We start from the raw sequence: 11,860 nt of genomic DNA on the forward strand, positions 1-11,860 counted from the left end.
GTAACGTAAAGAGTTTTGCAAACATGGCCCGTCCCTTCCGAATAAAAGACGAGCTCTTACGTTATGCCTTGCGTTGTTCTAAAGAGAAATGGACGTATCCGTAAAAAGTGACTAAGAAAATAAAAGAAAAGCAAAAATAAACAAACGACCAAAGTCATTCTGTATCTACGATGTATATCCATCCCGATGGTAGTTAAAGAAAATGAACCAATGCCGTTAAATACGTGCCTCGAGCCGGTATGTACGCCGTTTAAAATCATAAAGCCGAATTAAGCTAAAACTGCATAATTGCGCCATATGGACGAGACTGTGGGTTTGACTAATGGCTCGATCATTTCGACCGTTACCAAAACTACAAGAAGTATGGCCCGATCTGCGTGTTTGCTTGACTCGTGCCTAACTGAAAAAGAACGGTAATATCCCTGCTTCGAATAAGCATGCGATTCAACGAAACGTTGATTTTTTATAACCATGCTAGGGTGATATATCCCGTAGATGAGAAGAAATGAAAACTTGTTGCTAGCCGAAAGATTACCGTGCGCTCAAATAAGACTCGCTGTCTTCTCATATAGCCAAAACGAGCAAACGGATTCTTGATGCTAAAAACAAACACGTTATGCGATGAGTCCGTTCCCTAAAATAAAAAGTGATTTCCTCACTAAATAAACACATGGTTACGTCTCTCGATAGATCCAAAAGATCTCGTCGTAATCCAAAAATCGAGACACGAATCCACGCGAATAAAAGGGAACGAGTCATTATCAATAACGAACGAGTGAACCAGAAGAATAACTTGTACCACGTCTAAAAACCGAGATGCGTTCGAAGGGTGTCAAAACTAGAACTGATGCATCTCGTAAAATAACGAGGCACGAGTTACTCCGAAAGGACAATCCAATTTGGTCGATATCTTAGTCACTGAATGTTGATGCGTCAAAACGAACTGTATTGTCTGATGGATGATTTACTTTTTCTGCAATAATCGACGGCATCACGCGTCCCTTGGACCGCAATGTGAGCCCCAAACCAAAATCCTAAGAAAGAGACTTGGACCATCGAGTGTGTGGAGGAATAAGGGTGGAAGAGAGATGCTGTGATACGTGTAATTAGACTGACGTTTGTTCTTCTTATCTTATATATCCATAAATAAATAAACGCACACACCACGAATCATGCATATAAAATCATGCATACATACTAATGAATGCCGTTCATGCAGACTTCATCATTAAGCGGTTGTGGTTTCACGAGAGTAACTGGCTAGTCAGGCAGTTTGATCAGCTACAGATTTACAGTCCCGAATCGGCAGTTGTGGCTTCTGAATCATCTTCGTCCGAGTATACTCAGTCTTCTGCCAGTATGTCTGCGACCGATGAAAAAGTGGCCGAATTAGAAAATTCTGTGAACAACATTAATGATCAGTTGGCCGCAATTTTGGCCCAGCTAGCTGAGCTGGCGTTGAAGGATAACAAGAGTGGTAGTAAGCGTGCTGAGAATGAGGTGAACACTGGTCCCCGCTTCGGGAACGAGGATGACTATCAGGATTATATCCAGAAACAGCTTGAGAAAGAGAAGGCTAAGGAAGAGGAGTGGAAGCAGCACATCACTCAAGAGGTGCAGGATCTGCGTGGGGGAAGCTCCGGAAGTCATGACTTTTATAATTTGAAGAATTGTTTGTCGGCAACTGCTTTGCATTTAAAGTTTCGGCTCCCTGACATGAAGAAGTTTGATGGAACTGGGGATCCTACTGCCCACATGAATCAGTATGTTGCAGTAATGAAGCACATGATCCTGACTGAGGATCAAGTCCTGGGACTGTTTAATACCTATCTGGAGGGAGCTGCCCTCGTGTGGTTTCACGCGTTGCCATTGGTGATGAAGAGAGATTGGAAAGAGTTGGCAAAATCATTTATCGCTCAGTATAGTTTCAACACTATGTTTGAGGTTACTCTAAAGGAGCTGGAAAGCACTAAGCAACAAATTGGTGAGTCTTTTTCCGATTTTGTAAGGAGGTGGAGAGCTAAGGCGGCGGTTATGAAGCAAAAGCCACTTGAGCAGGATCAGATCCGAATGGTAATTGGCAACACGTTGCCATATATTAAGAATGAGCTGCGGTATATGCCTTTTACCGATTTTAATCAGATGTATAGCTGCGCCTTGACAGTCGAGGGGGACGGAGAGCTGAAGAAAGCCTATACCAAGTGGACAAAGTCTGGATATAGTGCCGGAGGGCCAAGCGCGAGTACAAAATCGGCCGCAGTGAAAGTGCTTGATCTTAATGCTATCGAGAAGAGGCAGTTTGCCAAATTTGATCAAACCTATGCAAAAGTTTTCGAACGGTTGCAGAAGAAGGGATTATTGAAAGCCCTCACTCCTTATAACAAAGCACCGTCTACTCCGCAAATGCAAACTAGGGGATACTGTGAGTTCCACAGTAACTATGGGCACACTATTGAGAACTGTGAGAGGCTGAAACACGAGATTCAGGATTTGATTGAGGAAAAGAAGATAGCTGATCCTTCGTCAGTGAACCCTTCCACTAGGCGTAATCCATTGCCTAACCATAGGGTGAGCATGATCGGATCTGGGCTCGGAGCAAGTTTAGTCATGGAATCCTTCGGGGAAAATGAAGAGGAGTTATTGGACTCCGATGAGAAGAGTAATGTTGGAAATGGTTTATACGTGTCCTTCCTTGGCAAGGAGCAGGAGGGTGAACCGATGGATGAAGGGTTAGACAGCAGAGCACCGTATGATGAAGATAGTGCTGAATAGATTGGGGAAGGGTCATCTCGAACTATTGTGCCAGAATTGAGTCTATTTAGTGGAGGAGAGAATCCCGATGTGCACTTGCATGAGTATATGCATGATATGTTTGTTGAATCCTTTGGGGTGGACGAGATTGCTCAGTGGTTCCACCATTCATTAATAGGCGAGCCTTTGGGGTGGTTCGACTCATTGCCTGACTCCTGCAAGCATGATTGGGAACAGTTGTCCGATTTATTCCTAGAGAAGTACAAGAAAGCTAAGGATAGGACCGCGGAGTGTTTTGCACTGCAAATTGGGCCCATTAAGCGTCCGTTGCCAATTGTGAGTAAATACAATGGCAACAAGGATCCAATGGAGCACCTTCACTTCTACTTGTCAGCCATGGGGCCGTTGGGTTTTAAAGAAGAAGAGATCACCAGTCTGTTTTGCAATTCACTGATGGGGGAGCCGCTAATGTGGTATAGGTCTCTCCCGATGCGTATCAAGTGCGATTGGGCCGCGATGACCAAAAGGTTCATTAAGGAATATACAGTATGGATGCTTGCGGAGCAAACACCGGACTCACCCTCTTATGAAACACCTGAAGCGGTGTTGGCAATGCCCAAGTATGGCGGATATCGGGATCCCGTGGAGCACGCAAGATTGTTCTGCAACCATATGTATGATGTCGGGTTCCCTCAATGTGAGTTACATGAACACTTCCCGGAAACTCTCATGGGAGAAGCCTTGTTATGGCACCAAGGCCTATCAGAGGAAGAAATGGGTCATTGGATACCTCTGCGGGATACGTTTGTATCGAGGTATGAAATGTATGTTCCATGGACGGGATCCCTGGAAGATCTGGATAGGATCCGGCAATTCCCCGAGGAACCGTTTGTGGATTACGCTAGGAGGTGGAGGTACCACTACGAGCAGTGTCAAGACAGATGAGTGATAAGGTGCAGCTCATGTGCATACAAAGAGGCGCAATTCCGATGGCGGCAAGAAGGATGAACAGAGTGTCCCTCAGGGACTATGATGATTTGATAGGCTGGGCTGTGTATGGATCAGCGGATCCCTTGTATTTGAATTCAAACGTCCCTCACGTAATGGATCTGATGGTCGTGGACATTTGGGAAAGTTCCTCGGATGAGGAGGATGCTGATCGGAGAATTCCTATCAATATTTGGGATGAATCTGATGATGAGCCGGAGATCGCCGTTATGACAAGATCAGGTCGGGTGGCCGAAGGGAAAGCACCCATGGTTGAGACTGAAATAGGGGAGGGATCGGCTCCCAAGCCAGATGACCAGGTCCTCGATCAGTTGAAGAAAACACAAGCTAAGTCTACGGTGTGGGAAGTCCTATGTCACTCCAAGTACCACCGTGAGAATCTGATGAAGGAGCTGCAAAATTTGGTCATTTCTACCGATACTGAGCCGACAGCGTTAGTAGGGGCGATTATGGTCCGGAAGAAGGCTGAAATCACTTTCACCGAAGAAGCCTTTATACATCCGAGCTGAAATTAACGGGAAGAAGACTAGCTGTGTGATGGTTGATGATGGATCGGCCATCAATGTTTGCCCGCTGAAACTTTTGTCCAAGTTGGGAGTGGAAAGAGGAGACTTGACTGCCTCGGAAACCGTGATCAGAGCCTACGATGATAGCCGCAGGCACATTGAAGGAGTCTTTAAGGCCAAGCTGAAGGTGGGGCCGCACGAGGAAGAAACAAAGTTCACTGTGCTGGATATACCGGTGACTTTTGTCGTGTTGTTGGGATGCCCATGGTTCCATAAGCTAGGAGGGGTGCCCTCCACGCTCCACCAAATGATCAAATTTCCCTTCAGGGAGGAGATAGTGACGATCAAAGCTGAGAAATTGAGTTCAGTGGCGGTATTAGGAATTGAGCCTCAGCTTTTCTCCGGATTCCAAGTCTCAGGGATATACGAGTCTAGCATGACCGCCGATGTGGTGAAGATGATGAAAGGGGGTTTCATCCCTGGTATGGGCTTGGGAGCACACCATCAAGGGTTGCCAGAATCTCCAGACTTCAAGAGTCAGAAAACCCGGAGGGGTTTGGGATACGAGCTGGGAGGTCCGTCCAACACAGGTTGTGAAGGAAAGGTGGGCCTAAAGAAGTATTTTGTTAATGAGGGGCACGGGAAGGTTTATTCTGGGACTCCCGAGTCATGGACTAGCGCCGAAGGAAAGATTCTGCCAGGCTTTGAGATCTTCAATGATGTCACCAGCTGGGGCAAAGGAGAGGCGAGCTGCTTCGTCGAGGAGATCATGATGTTAGATTTGAATGCCGAGGAGCAGGTCATCACTATTGAAGCAACTGTGGGAGCGGTGGACGAGCCCAACACCTCCAAGGCTTATAAGAAACCCGAGAACCCCGATGATGAAAATTGTATTACTGCTTTATTTGAATCCGATGATGTACTCGCCAACACTATCAATGAAATGAATTCTGATTTTGCTTACTTGCTTGATGTTGATTCTGATCATTCCATGCATTCTCATTCATATAACATGCCTACATTTGAAATCAATACAATAGAAATGTCAACTTTTAATCTTGGCACGAATGAAAATCCTAAACTTATACAAATTGCTCAAGAATTAACTACTGAAGAGAGGAAAGAATTTGAGAGAATAATTAAAAAATACGAAATAGTGTTTGCTTGGACATACGAAGACATGCCAGGAATCGATCAATCAATCGTAACTCACCGTATTCCAACATACCCCGATGCTAAGCCCGTGAAACAGAAACTCCGACTCATGAGGCCGGAATGGATGGATAAGATCAGAGAGGAAGTGAAGAAACAGTTAGAAGCAGGGTTCATCGAAGTAATTGACTATCCCCCTTGGGTCGCCAATGTAGTTCCAATCACGAAGAAGGACGATAAAGTGAGAATGTGCGTCGATTATAGAGATCTCAACAAGGCTTGCCCTAAAGATGAATTCGCATTGCCTCACATCGACGTATTAATCGACAGTGCAGCATTGAGCATCTTGCACACGAATGTTGACGGCTTCATGGGCTACATGCAAGTTCGGATGGCAGAAAAGCACAAGGCAAAGACCTTGTTCACAACTGAGTGGGGAACGTACTGCTATAGGGTAATGCCGTTTGGTTTGAAAAATGCCGGGGCAACTTATCAACGGATGGCTACGGCATTGTTCCATTATATGATACACAAAGAGGTGGAAGTTTATGTGGACGACATGATGGTCAAGTCGGAGATGAGAGAGGGGCATTTCGCTGCACTTGAGAAGTTTTTGGCCCGAATTGCAGAATTCAAGCTAAGGTTGAACCCGAAGAAGTGCTTCTTTGGCGTTTCATCGGGGAAGATCTTAGGCTATGTGATCAGTAACAAGGGGATTGAGGTGGATCCCGACAAGGTAAAGGCCATACAGGAAATGCCAGCACCCAAGAATGAGAAAGAAGTGAGAGGATTTTTGGGGCAGGTTCAGTATATCAGTCGGTTCATAGCACGACTCACTGCGATCTGCGAGCCGATCTTTAAGCTGCTACGGAAAGATCAACCAACGATTTGGAATGATAAGTGCCAGCAAGCATTGGAGAGTGTCCGGAACTATCTGTCTAATCCACCGGTTTTAAGACCGCCTAAACTTGGAAAACCGCATCTCCTCTATATAGCAATCGAGGAGCGATCTATCGGGGCAATGCTGGCTCAAGAAGGGGACACCGGTGTGGACCACGCGGTGTATTATCTGAGTAAGAAGTTCCTGGAATACGAGCTTAAGTATAACATGATCGAAAAGACGTGCGTGGCAGTAGTATGGCTAACAAAGAAACTACGGCACTATTTTCAATCCTACAAGGTGATCATTATTTCCCGGATGGATCCCATGAAGTATCTGTACCGAATGGATCCCGGATGGATCCCGAATGGATCCCGATGGTTGTTGCTCTTGTCCGAGTTTGACATCGAATATGTAACGAAAAAGGTTATTAAGGGGAGAGCCGTAGCAGAATTTCTGGCCAATCAGCCTCTAAATGCGGAAGAGGAAGAGATAAACTATGATTTCCCCGATGAGCACTTGAACGCAATCGAAGTGATACCGTGGAAAATGTTCTTCGATGGAGCGGTTAACTCAAATGGAGCCGGGGTAGGAGTGCTACTTATCTCACCAGAAGGAGAAAGGGTCCCAATGGCAAAGAAGTTATCCTTCCCTCTCACCAATAATATGGCCGAGTATGAAGCATGTATCTACGGGTTAGAGTCGTTAGCAGCACTGGGAGCATCATATGTTGAAATCTGGGGCGACTCAAAACTGATTATCGAACAAGCACAGGGAAACTGGGAAGTAAGGGAAGAAAGGTTGCGTCCATACCTAGACCAATTGGAGGGACTAGCGCAGAGATTCAGCGAGTGTCGTTTTTATCACATTCCTCGAGCACAGAACCAGGCAGCGGATGCTTTGGCCACTTTGGTGTCAGTATGGGATAACCCTCGGAATCTTGCCTCGAAGCCTTTGGTGCTGAGGAGGTCCCACAAACCGTGATATGAAGACGTAATATTGTTGGGAGCAGATGAAAAGCCTTGGTATTTCGATATCGTAAACTTCATGAAAAGTGGAACATACCCGGCAGAATCAGAACTTAGGGATCAGGCTGTGATCAGAAGGTTAGCCCAGCAATTTGTCATCCACAATGACTTACTTTACAAAAGACACGCCGATGGTTTACAATTGAGGTGCTTGGATGAGGGAGAAGCCCGTGAGGCCATGGAGTCAGTACACTCGGGAATTTGTGGAGCCCATATAGGAGGAGCAGTATTAGCAAAGAAAATCATAAGGCAAGGCTTCTATTGGCTCACCATGGAAAGAGATTGTAACGAATATGCGAAGAAATGCCATGATTGTCAAATCCACGGAGATTATAATCACTTACCAGCTATGGAACTACACGTGCTAGCACCCATTTGGCCGTTTGCGGCTTGGGGCATTGATATCATCGGGGAGGTGAGGCCTAATGCGTCGAACGGACACAAATTCATTGCAGTCGCCATTGATTACTTCACTAAGTGGGTAGAGGCAGAATCATTTAGCAAGTTAGGGTCTAAGCAGATGAGGAAGTTCATTGAAAAGCACTTGATCACCAGGTTCGGAGTGCCTCATCACATGATCACGGATAATGGGGTCCAGTTTCAGGGAGAGGTGAGAAGTCTCTTCCAAGAGTATGGTATTGAGCATCATAGGTCTTCTCCGTATCGCCCACAAGCTAATGGTGCAGTAGAGGCGGCTAATAAGAACCTTAAAAGGATTCTTGTAAAGACAGTAGAATCGCACTGGAATTGGCACGAGCAGCTTCCACTCGTGTTATGGGCTTATCGCACGACGGTTAGAACATCAACTGGGGCAACACCGTTCTCCTTGGTATATGGGGCCGAAGCCGTCCTCCCAATTGAGATTGAAAAGCGATCGTTAAGAATCGCAGTAGAAGCAGAGATTCCCGAGACAGAATGGGTGAAGAAGCGATATGAGCAGTTAGCATTGGTGGACGAGAAAAGGATGGAGGCCCTTTACCACGTGCAGTTATATCAGAGAAGGATGGCCCGAGCCTTCAACAAAAAGGTCAAGGCCAACCCTATCAAAGAAGGGGACCTGGTGCTGAAACAGATCCGAATGACGCACACCGACCCTAGGGGCAAGTTCAGGCCAAACTGGGAAAGACCATTCCTCGTGAAGAAAATCCTAAGCAAAGGGGCGGTGAAGCTAATTACTATGGACGGCATGGAGTTCTCCGAACCTACCAATCTGGATAGGCTTAAGAAATACTTTTCGTAAAAAAAAAAAAAGAAATGAAAATTCCCGATAAGTTGAAAACCCGCAAAGGGCGACCTATGCAACAATAAGGGACATCCCAATGGATGAAAACCTGGAAGGGCATTCATTTGAAAATTCCGGGATAATAAAAGGAGAGTTGAAAAATCGCTGGGATCTGAAAACCGAAAAAAGGCGGGTCTTGGTAACAGTGGTTATATCTTGAGCAATTATGAAAATAATGTATAAGCGGTTAAGTATTTCTATTGTTTGTAAATAAATAAAGGCATGAATATATTTGAAGAGAATGATTGGAATAGTTACGATTGACTGAATGCATAGTGTTATAAATCATGAGTTTCATCTCCTCTCATAAAGCAAGTTCTACTAAGACCCCACCCAAACCAAAAAGCCATCAACTTCACTAAAGAGTACAAACCCCACACGTGGATTATTGGAAAGCATAAAATGGTACAACAAGCCCAAAACCTCGACACTCCTAAGCCCTACGGCTGGCCTCGGCTTTCAAAGCCAACACCCTCGCCTTGTAAGAATCATCTGTGACAAAGGTGGTCCCAAACCTCAGGGTGAAGTATGAAGAAGTCCACGAAGCAAGGACCTCCGGGGTATAATTAGGCCAAGAACAACAGCTATAGATATCCGAGCGGTTGTCCCAGTTAGCCTCTAGCGTCGCCAGGCCTCGGGCTGTCAAAGGATATGTCACGTCCGTGACTAAATTTCTAGAATTTATATTTTGATATTAGTATATATGATAATAATTAGATGTGTGATTTTTATTTGATGCTATAGGAAAAGTTTGGGGTTAATTCGGTGATTTTATGTGTAAATTAAAAGTTTAGGATAATTATAAAAGATTATAAAGAGATGAAGGATCAAATATGATATTTGCCGAATTTGGAATATAAATCCCAAATTCCACAGACTTCCGCCATCTTCTTCTATTTCTTTTCTTTTCTTCTCTGTTTATTTTTCTTTTATCCTTATCAAATCGTTCTTCGACCGTTTCTCCACCGTTTCTTTGATTTACGGAGATTCGACCGTCCGAATCATTTGAAATTGGAACCATAGCATCCTTATACATAGATCTAAGTCCTAGCCGAAGAGTTTTTGAGTTTCGGTAGTGTTTGGAGGGAAATGGCTTAGACAGAGTTTAGAGGCGAATTGAACGGGTTTGTGGTTTTCAATTAATAGTCAAGGTAAGTATCTATCAACTATATTTTGAATTTTATGTATACAGATATATATATAATCAAAGAAGTTTCAGAAATTGATATTTTAGGGTTACGCAGGAATTTTATAAAATTAGGGTTTTTCCTGATTTTGCTTTTTATTATGAAATTATGGTTCAAATGAAGCTATTCACTATGCTTCTATGTGAATTTCGGATTTTTTACTTGATTATGTTGATTTAAGGCTTAATTTGGTTGATTTACATATATACATATATGTTTTGGGTTTCAATATAAATCTATATTGAACAAAATGAATTTGATGATTTCTTACGAATTGTGTTTGGATTGAGAAATCTGTTGCGGTTATTATTGTTATTATTTTGGATTGAAGTCCAAATATGATTTTTATCATACAAAAGGGCTAATTGAAGCCAAATGATTTTTGGTTATGAAATAGTTTGGAATTTGATATTTGAGCACATAAATGATTTTATGATTTTATATCCATCGATAGCTATCCGGATCGGTGGTTCCATATTTGAAGACCATGTTCAGTGAGGTACATGGCCTGTGTACACAGTTTGAAAGACCTATTGGGTATGGCAAAGAAGTGTCGGGTAAGACCATTGCGGCATACCAGGCGGCTGTTCCGCCTCCTCGGAATCAACAAGCTTCGGTTCAGCAGCCATCTATTCAATTGCAACAATCTGCAACACCTCCAACCCTATTTTCTCCATTAGTTCTTGCTGCCCTAGCAGCGTATCAGGCAGCTGAAGCCAGTAACAAACATCAGGTTATTTCTGAATCTCATACTTCACCGTTTTGTTACAATACTCAATTATCCCATGATCCCTCACCATCTTTCTTCTCAAATTCGTTTCACAATACTGTTGATGCACCGTCAAACAATGTTAGACAAAATTTTATTTCCTCCTCCATCCCTCATACTACAAACAATCCTGTCCATCCAGAACCTATCTCCACTCATGTTGAACAACCAAGACAACCACCCACAAATATCAACATTAACATCAAATTAACCCCGAACAACTACAAAGCATGGAGAATGTCCATGGAATCTACCCTTCAGACCTATCATCTTCTTTCTCACATTCTTAGTTCAACACCACCTCCACCCAAATTTATTCCTAGAACAGGTTTTGTGACATCAGCTGCGGATTTAATCATAAATCCATCTTTTATTCAATGGGATGATGTAGAAAATGTGGTTAGGACTTTGCTCCTAAATTCCATCACCGAAGAGGTGTTTTCTGAGATTGCATATCTCAAATACTCACATGATATTTGGCTAGCCTTAGAGGATGCCTACGGGCTTATTACAGGCAGCAAGCAGTTTTAGATGGGAGTCGAACTGCATGAGCTTGAGCAAGGGGGAATGTCTGTCACTGCGTATATGCAAAAAGTGAAGTCCATCCTTGATGATCTGGCTGCCTCAGGGAATCCTTACCCTCGACATCTACTACCGTCAGTTCTTTACAAGGGTTTGGGAGAATAGTATCGCTCCACTGTCCAAAATCTTGTAACTCAGCGCGGTACAAACATCAATTATCAAGAGATTTTGCACAGCTTGAAGACAGTTGAGGGCATGATTTAATCAACTAGAAAGACAACTCTGCTTCAGCCCAATGGTGTATCAGCACATCGGGAGGCCAATGTATCCACCATGGAAACTAATCAATCAAAGAAGCAGAATCCAAAGAAGAGAAGAAGTGGCAAGTGCTACAATTGTGGTGATCCAAGCCACTGGGCTGACAAGTGCAAAAGACCAAAGAACAATTCAAGAGCACACTACAATCCTGGACCACAAGCGCACATGGCATGGCAACAACCACCAAATCCATTCATGGGTCCTAATCAGTCGTGGTATCCAGACACAGGAGCAACCAATCACATGACGGCAAATCCGACTCAACTTCATCAAATGCAGCCATATCCGGGATATGATACAGTTCAGTTTGGCAATGGTCAAGGTTTGCAAATTTCTCACTTTGGAAATTCAAATATCAATAATTTGAAAATTAATGATGCCCTACTTGTTCCCAAGCTTACCAAATCTTTATTATCTGTTCAAAAATTTACCCGTGACAACTCATGTTTCTTTGAAT

This window comes from Euphorbia lathyris, chromosome 4 (genome assembly GCF_963576675.1).
Source record: "Euphorbia lathyris chromosome 4, ddEupLath1.1, whole genome shotgun sequence".
NCBI lineage: Eukaryota > Viridiplantae > Streptophyta > Magnoliopsida > Malpighiales > Euphorbiaceae > Euphorbia > Euphorbia lathyris.